General features: G+C 43.5%; 1 long non-coding RNA gene across 1 annotated transcript in view; it reads left to right on the forward strand.

The window, feature by feature from the left end:
- The window catches only part of LOC140895310 (uncharacterized), a 33405-nt gene extending 25672 nt beyond the window's left edge, over window positions 1-7733 (forward strand). The window contains exon 3 of the long non-coding RNA XR_012154164.1: window positions 7691-7733. This is a non-coding gene — a long non-coding RNA (uncharacterized lncRNA). The remainder of the gene's footprint in view (window positions 1-7690) is intronic.
- Window positions 7734-8293: the final 560 nt, after the last annotated feature.

Consider the following 8293-nt stretch of genomic DNA (forward strand, 5'->3'; position numbering starts at 1 on the left):
AAGATGTGAATATACCAAGGATTTATATCGTAGCATTATAATATTTACTGTCTTATCTATCCCTTTCCTAACTGTTCCTAACATTCTGTTCGCCTTTTTGACTGCTGCTGCACACTGAGTGGATGTTTTCAGAGAACTCTCCACATGCTTCCAAGATTGGTGAGGCATGGTTCCCCTTTGCAAAAGCCACGTTGACTCTTCCCCAGCAAATCATGTGCTTCTATGCATCTGATCATTCTGTTCTTTACTATAGTTTCAACTAATTTGCTTGGTACTAAAGTTAGTCTTACAGGCCTGTAAGAGCTTTTTAAAAAAAACAACAACATTGTCATCACATTAGCTATCGTCCAGGGATATTTCATATTTGAGTTCCTTCAGAACTCTAGGTTGAATACCATCTGGACCTGGTGACTTATTACCGTTTGAATTTATCAATTTGTTCCAAAACCTCTTACTGACGCCTCAAAGTTCCTCAGATATGTCGCGTAATTGCAATTAGTGAATACAACGAACAAATAATGAGCAGCAACACGGGTGAGTAGCTTGTGAACAAGAAAGAGGGCAGAAGTTGTTTGCTATGAACGGTGCACCCAATTCTTGTCCTCAAATGCTATTGACATCTCTGCAGCATAAGGTGGTGATTTGTATGCTTTTGCTAAGTAACACCATTAAACTGTTGCACACATCCACTCATTTTACAAGTAAGGTGAACAGCTGGGGTGTTGTGATTCAGAGGTATCTAGCGTCAAATCTTGTAAAACTAAATAACACAGAATGTGTTAGTGGCCAATAAACAGCCATTAACCACCCAACACTGAAACTTACCAATTAGCAAACTGTTCCAGTTAAGGAGCTACTTGCTGTTTCCTGGCAACACATTAATGAATCTCAAGTCTTAAACTTCCCTGAATTCATGAATAACAATTTGGCTCCATGTAACAGGATTACTATGAAACGCGAACTTCAGTTGAGTCTAAACATTGGTTATAAGGTTGAGATGATAGAAAGACAACCCTACTCCATCACTGGAAATTTAAACTCCGAAAACCGAGCACTTGTCACTGATAAATGGGTTTTCTTGTTGTCTCACTGTCTGTATCATTTCCCAGTCAGATTCCTATCAAATACACAGACAACACTGTGGAAGCTGAAGGTATAATTGTCTTGATTTTTATTTCTTTTGTAGGGAAATGAGTAAAGGTCACAAAATGTTTGTTTTAAAAATACACTTGACTTCATTTTTGATTGAGTCAGTATGAAGACTCATTAACTTAACTTAACGTAACTTAATGCTCTTGTTGCCTTAACAGAACAGCTGTATTTTAGGGTTCGTTCAGTTAAGGCTTGATCCGGAGACCACTGCTGTCAACAGAGACTCGATAGTGTTAAGTGAGTTTGGGATTCGTCCCTCAAAAGATTTGCAATCTGGGTTCAGTTTGGATCAAATCCCAAAAAGTTTGGAGGGTTATTTGGTGCCTGAGAAATGGGACTAAAAATTTCATCGGAACAAGCCCTTCCATTAGCGCTCCTGCATGTCTTGCTTCCAGTCGAGTCATGAACCTTGCCAGAAAGAATTTTTATTTATTTTATTTTTTTAATTCCTCCTCCGATTTAGTTCTGTTGGAAAGCACAAGCCCCAAACATGGGAGTAGGATAGGGCTGTGTGAGGGGAAAATAAATAAGATTTAAGCAGAAATGTACTGGGTCAAGTTCTCTGATGTGAATTAAAGTGAAGGTCAGAGTTAGATGATTGGTGGTCTCTTCTGGCCTTGGAATCTATGAACAAATTGTAGCTATGAATCGGGTGGGTCAAGAGAACCCACGTATAGTATGACCTCCTGAAAACAACTGTGGTTAGCCCTGAAATATTGCAAAGTAGTTGTATTTCCTTGTTGGTAGCTATCCCCCCCCCCCACCACACACACACAGAGCAACATGACTACAGTGCCTTCGCTCAGCCTTGCTGAATTCTGAATTGTGAATATTAATTTGTACAATAATTGATTTTATTATTTTAATCATGCAGAACAGTCTGTAATCACTGAATGGAGTAGAAAGAAAAGGAGTACTTGTGGCACCTTAGAGACTAACCAATTTATTAGAGCCTAAGCTTTCGTGAGCTACAGCTCACTTCCTCAGATGCATATCGATATGCATCTGAGGAAGTGAGCTGTAGCTCACGAAAGCTTAGGCTCTAATAAATTGGTTAGTCTCTAAGGTGCCACAAGTACTCCTTTTCTTTTTGCGAATACAGACTAACACGGCTGTTACTCTGAAACCTGAATGGAGTAGGTGTGGGGGAGAGACTTTGGTCGTGATTTACTAGGATGCTGAAAAATTGCACATATTTGAGTAACACCAGTGATGCAAAGTTGATGTATAGCAGAAACGGAACAGGTACGTTTTACCAGTGTTATAAATGCTGAGGCTGGAACTTCCATGGGAAACATTACCAGCTAAGAGGCATTAAGAGGTTCAACAAGGACAAGTGCAGAGTCCTGAACTTAGGATGGAAGAATCCGATGCACCGCTGCAGACTAGGGACCGAATGGCTCGGCAGCAGTTCTGCGGAAAAGGACCTAGGGGTGACAGTGGACGAGACGCTGGATATGAGTCAACAGTGTGCCGCTGTTGCCAAGAAGGCCTGTGGCATTTTGGGATGTATAAGTAGGGGCATAGCCAGCATATCGAGGGACGTGATCGTTCCCCTCTATTCGACATTGGTGAGGCCTCATCTGGAGTACTGTGTCCAGTTTTGGGCCCCCCACTACAAGAAGGATGTGGAAAAATTGGAAAACGTCCAGCAGAGGGCAAAAAAAATGATTAGGGGACTGGAACACATGACTTATGAGGAGAGGCTGAAGGAACTGGTGATGTTTTGTCTTCAGAAGAGAAGAATGAGGGGGGATTTGATAGCTGCTTTCAACTGCCTGAACTGGGGGTTCCAAAGAGGATGGATCTAGGTTGTTCTCAGGGATAGCAGATGACAGAATGAGGAGTAATGGTCTCAAGCTGCAGTGGGGGAGGTTTAGGTTGGATACTAGGAAAAACTTTTTCACTAGGAGGGTGGTGAAACTCTGGAATGCGTTACCTAGGGAGGTGGTGGAATAGGAGTTTTTAAGGTCAGGCTTGACAAAGCCCTGCCTGGGATGATTTAGTTGGGGATTGGTCCTGCTTTGAGCAAAGGGTTGGACTAGATGACCTCCTGAGGTCCCTTCCAACCCTGATATTCTATGATTCATTACCTGCTGAGAAAGGTACCTGCATCGCCTAACTGGCTAGTGCATATTGCCCTCAGTAATGAACTCTAGCAAGATGTACACAATACCCTTCTACAAATAAGAAGCAAATTGCACTTACCTAGCTACATATTTATGTGCCTTTATGTTTCCAATGTATAAGTACCCCTCCTACTGCCAGGGTGCCCCCCTCCTCTGCCACAAACAAAATACATGATACGTGATTCAGTTAGAATTGTTCCAGCTCTTTTCATTGGATGGTATTTTAATCCATTTTTTTTGGTCTACAACAAATTTTCTTGGAAGAATTTCAGTTTCAGTTTCACTATCTATTTTTGATTGAAAAATAAAAAATGAAACTTGGGGAGTGGGGGGAAGCCACCTATGTCAAATTTACCAAAACCAACTTTTAAAAAAAAATGTTTTTGGAAAATTGAAAATGGTTCACTTTCAGAAACCGTTTTTGGGGGGGTGGGGATGGGGAAAGAAGTGGTGTTGGTTTGGGGGGGGAAGGGAAAAAAAGCTGTGGGAAATAGTGACTCCCAAAAAAAAAAAAAACCCTCAGAATAAAACTTCATACACACAAATACAGACCCAAAATTTCTCCAGATGCACTGTATAGATTGACCCTCTGTAAATAGAAGATTTGGGGGATACCTGACTATGGTATCTACTGGCTGCCATTACCAAAGTATGAGAGCACCTCACTCTTTTTGATGCATTTATGCCCACAACCCCCCTTGTTGAGGTAGCACAGTGCTTTTATCCCCATTTTACAGATGGGGAGCTGAGGGATGCAGAGACTATGGGTATGTCTATACTGTGCAGGAGGCGTGATTGCAACTCGGGTAGACGTACCTGTGGTAGCTTCAGGTTAGCTAGCACACTCAAAATAGTGTTGGTGCAAGTGCTTAGCCACTCCAGGTACGTACCCGCCTTCTCAGATGGGCTCACAGAATCATGGGACTGGAAGGGACCCCGAGGAGTCGTCTAGTCCAGTCCCCTGCACTTGTGGCAGGACTAAGAATTATCTAGACCATCCCTCACAGGGGTTTGTCCAACCTGCTCTTAAAAATCTCCAGTGAGGGAGATTCCACAGCCTCCCTCGGCAATGTCTTCCAGTTTCAATGACCCCAACAGTTAGGAGGTTTTTCCTAATGTCCAACCAAAATTGCCCTTGCTGCAATTTAAGCCCATGGCTTCTTGTCCTATCCTCCGAGGTTAAGGAGAACACTTTTTCCCTCTTTCCTCCTTGTAACGATCTTTAATGCTTAGGGCAGTTAGCCCCACGTCTGCTTCTGCTACTCTACTTTTAGCACAGTAGCTTGATCAGGCCTTGGGAGGGGTAGGGCTTCTCGAGCTGAGAATTGCATATCCAGCTACAGTGTAAATATACCTTAAGTGACTTGCTCTAGGGTCACACACAAAGTTTGTGCCGAGACAGGGAATTAAACACCATTGCCTCAGTTCCCTTTAACTATGCTTTAACCACTAGACCATCCTTCCACCCAGCCCTCAGTTCAACACCTCCCTGAAAGAATGAGTGAGCTGTTGCCTCAGATGCAAAGCAAGTCCCGGTCCAATAGAGCCATATTTCTCAATGACCAGTCCGTGGACTGGTGCCAGTCCCTGAGATTTCTCTAACACAGTTTAAGAAGGCAGTAAGCCGGTTCCTGGTATCAAAAATGTTGAGAAACACTGCAAAAGAGCACCCCCACAATTGCCCTCCGTTGGGTAGCTCTGTCAAGTTTTGTTTCACTCTAAGATGAATGTCGTCAGCTCTTTGAAAGAGGGAAATAATATTTATCCACTGTAGTGACATTTGGATTTGCAAAAAAAGAAATGTGCTGTACACATTTATTAATAATACTTCAAAACGATTGCAAGGGCTTTGTGTTAATCTTACTTTATTCACCTCCTGGTCGGATAAGAAAGACACAGAATGTTTAATCAGTGAACTGAAAGAGGACCAAATTAATGAAAGGCATAGACTGTACTGAATGGGGGTGGGAGGAGGGAAATCTCCTTGTCATAGGAGGGAGGTGAAGAGCTTGGATCTACTGACCGGTTTTTCAATTCACTATGATATTTGACTGGAGATGTAAGTAGAACATATAGAAAAAGCAGCAGCAGCTTTCTTTAGAGTCGGCAGGACACAAATCCTTCTTTTCCATGAAATCCTATTAAAAAGGTCATCCCTCTCCATATGAAAATACCATGGCACTTGCGCTAATGCTCTTTCAATTTGGAATAGGCACGTGAATGCCATCACAGAGGAATAGCAGATATTTTATAATTAAAAGTAGATTGTGAAAATGTCATGCCACTCTATAAATCCATGGTACTCCCACACCTTGAATACTGCAGGCAGTTCTGGTCCCCACCCCCACATCCCAAAAAAGATATATTAGAATTGGAAAAGGTATGGGGAAGGGCAACAAAAATGAACTATAAGGTGGATAGGAATCTGGCTAGATTGTCAGGCTCAATGGGTAGTGCTCAACGGCTCGCTGTCCAGTTGGCAGCCGGTATCAAGCAGAGTGCTTCAGGGATCGGTCTTGTTCAACGTCTTTATTAATGATCTGGATGATGGGATGAATTGCACCCTCAGCAAGTTCGCGGATGACATGAAGCTGTGGGGAGAGGAAGATATGCTGAAGGGTATGGATAGGGTCCAGAGTGACCTAGACAAATTGAAGGATTGGGCCAAAAGAAATCTGATGAGGTTCAACAAGGACAAGTGCAGAGTCCTACACTTAGGATGGAAGAATTCCATGCACCGCTACAGGCTGGGGACCGACTGCCTAAGAAGCAGTTTGGCAGAAAAGGACCTGGGAATTACAGTGGATGAGAAGCTGGATGTGAGTCAGCAGTGTGCCCTTGTGGCCATGAAGGCTAATGGCGTATTGGGCTGCATTAGTAGGAGCATTGCCAGCAGATCGAGGGAAGAGATTATTCCCCTCTATTCGGGACTGGTGAGGCCACACCTGGAGTATTGCGTCCAGTTTTGGTTGCCCCACTACAAAGAGGATGTGGACAAATTGGAGAGAGTCCAGTGGATGGCAATGAAAATGATTAGGGGGCTGGGGCACATGATTTACGAGGCGAGGCTGAGGAACTAGGGTTATTTAGTCTGCAGAAGAGAAGAATGAGGGGGCATTTGATAGCATCCGTCAATTACCTGAAAGGGGGTTCCAAAGAGGATGGAGCTCGGCTGTTCTCAGTGGATGCAGATGACAGAAGAAGAAGCAACAATCTCAAGTTGCTGTTGGGGAGGTCTAGGTTGGATATTAGGAAACACTAGTTCACTAGGACCGTGGTGTTGGTCCTGCTTTGAGCAGGGGATTGGACTGGATGACCTCCTGAGGTCTCTTCCAACCCTAATAGTCTATGAACAATGATTAGGGGTATGGAAGAGCTTCCATAGGAGGAGAGATTAAGAAGACTGGGACTGTGCATTGTAGAAAAGAGATTACTAAGGGAGCATGTAAATGAGGTCTACAAAATCATGAATGGTGTGGAGAAAGTGAATAAGGAAGTGTTGTTTACCCTTCCCATAACACAAGAACCAGGGGTCACTGAAATTAATAGGCAGCAGATTTAAAACAAACAGAAGGGAGTACTACTTCACATGGCACATGAAAGCCAAAAGTATAACTGGGTTAAAAAAAGAATTAGATGAGTTCATGGAGGATAGGTCCATCAATGGCTATTGGCCAAGATGGTCAGGGATGCAACCCCATGCTCTGGGTGTCCCTAAACCTCTAACTAGATGACAGAGGATGAATCACTCAATAATTGCCCTATTCTGTTCATTCCCTCTGGAGCATCTGGCACAGGCCGCTGTCAGAAGACCAGATACTGGGCTTGATGGACCATTGTTCTGACCCAGTAAGGCCATTCACATGTTAGTGATTTACACTGGAAAAAGTTATGTGGCCTTTATATATGCTGTAGAAGTGTGGTTTATTCAGAAATAAAATTAGATCTAGAAAGAATTGGGTGTTGGGAGGGAAGTATGGTTAAAATAAAATGTCTAGGGGATGGTGTATAAGTGTTGTATATGAAGAACTGGAGGATACCACCCTTCCTTTTAGTGTGGTACAAGTAACTCCTTCAGGTAAAACCCTTGCGATAACACCAGAAAAAACCTTTATGAGATACAAAGTTTTGCTAAGAAAATGAGGGGTGGTTTTTTTTTTCCCCAGTTCAGTTGAACTCTTGAAATGAAGTCTGATATAAGAGTATTATGTGGAGTCTTGATAGGTGTGTTTGAAGATCCTGGCAGAGGTTGTGGAATTATTTGTGGGGTGAGAGGGGGAGATGAAAAGAGATTGAGTTTTATTGCTTGGGCTGAAAAGCAGAAGCAATAAATAATTAAATGTGATGATGTACGCCCTTCTTTATTTGCTGTCATTTCATCAGCTCCATCTTCCTTTGTGTCTCAACAGTTTTGAAATCTGTGCCCTGTCTACATATCTCTGTCCATAAACAGTGAGTAGAACTATAGGGTTAGACGCTGGCTTTGGCTTAACCATGCATAATGCTAATCAAGAAACAGCTCCGGACGGCTCCACTGCCTGCTATGAAAATTGGGTTGGCTCCTCTCTCTTCGCCCTTCCCTCTCCGTCCCTGTAGCAGCAGGCCTGGAAAGCGGGAGACAGGGGCAAAGAACTCCTGTAGCTTCAGATGGGCAGATGTGGGGCTAAGCGGTGCATAAATAACGGAGTTGCTGGGGCTCACAGATGTGGGGGTCTATTTGATGTGGGAGGATGGGCAGACGGGGGAGCTGGGGGCAGAACTGATTGCCGGGCAGGGAAGTGGGTAGATGTGTGGCTTGGAGAGGCACAGAATGAATTAGAATTTGGGGGGAAGCTGGAAACTCCATGCCATCAGGCAGCATTTTATAGAAGTATCTGTCATTTGATGTTTTACGTGAGAGGACCTGCAAGTGGGACCCAGAATTGCCTTGCCCTGTGTATTTGGGGGAGCCGGCAACAGTAACACATGCTCTGGAGATGGCCAAGGGGTGTTCCAAAATTAAGATGGACCAT

This window comes from Lepidochelys kempii, chromosome 11 (genome assembly GCF_965140265.1).
Source record: "Lepidochelys kempii isolate rLepKem1 chromosome 11, rLepKem1.hap2, whole genome shotgun sequence".
In the NCBI taxonomy this organism is placed as follows: Eukaryota; Metazoa; Chordata; order Testudines; family Cheloniidae; genus Lepidochelys; species Lepidochelys kempii.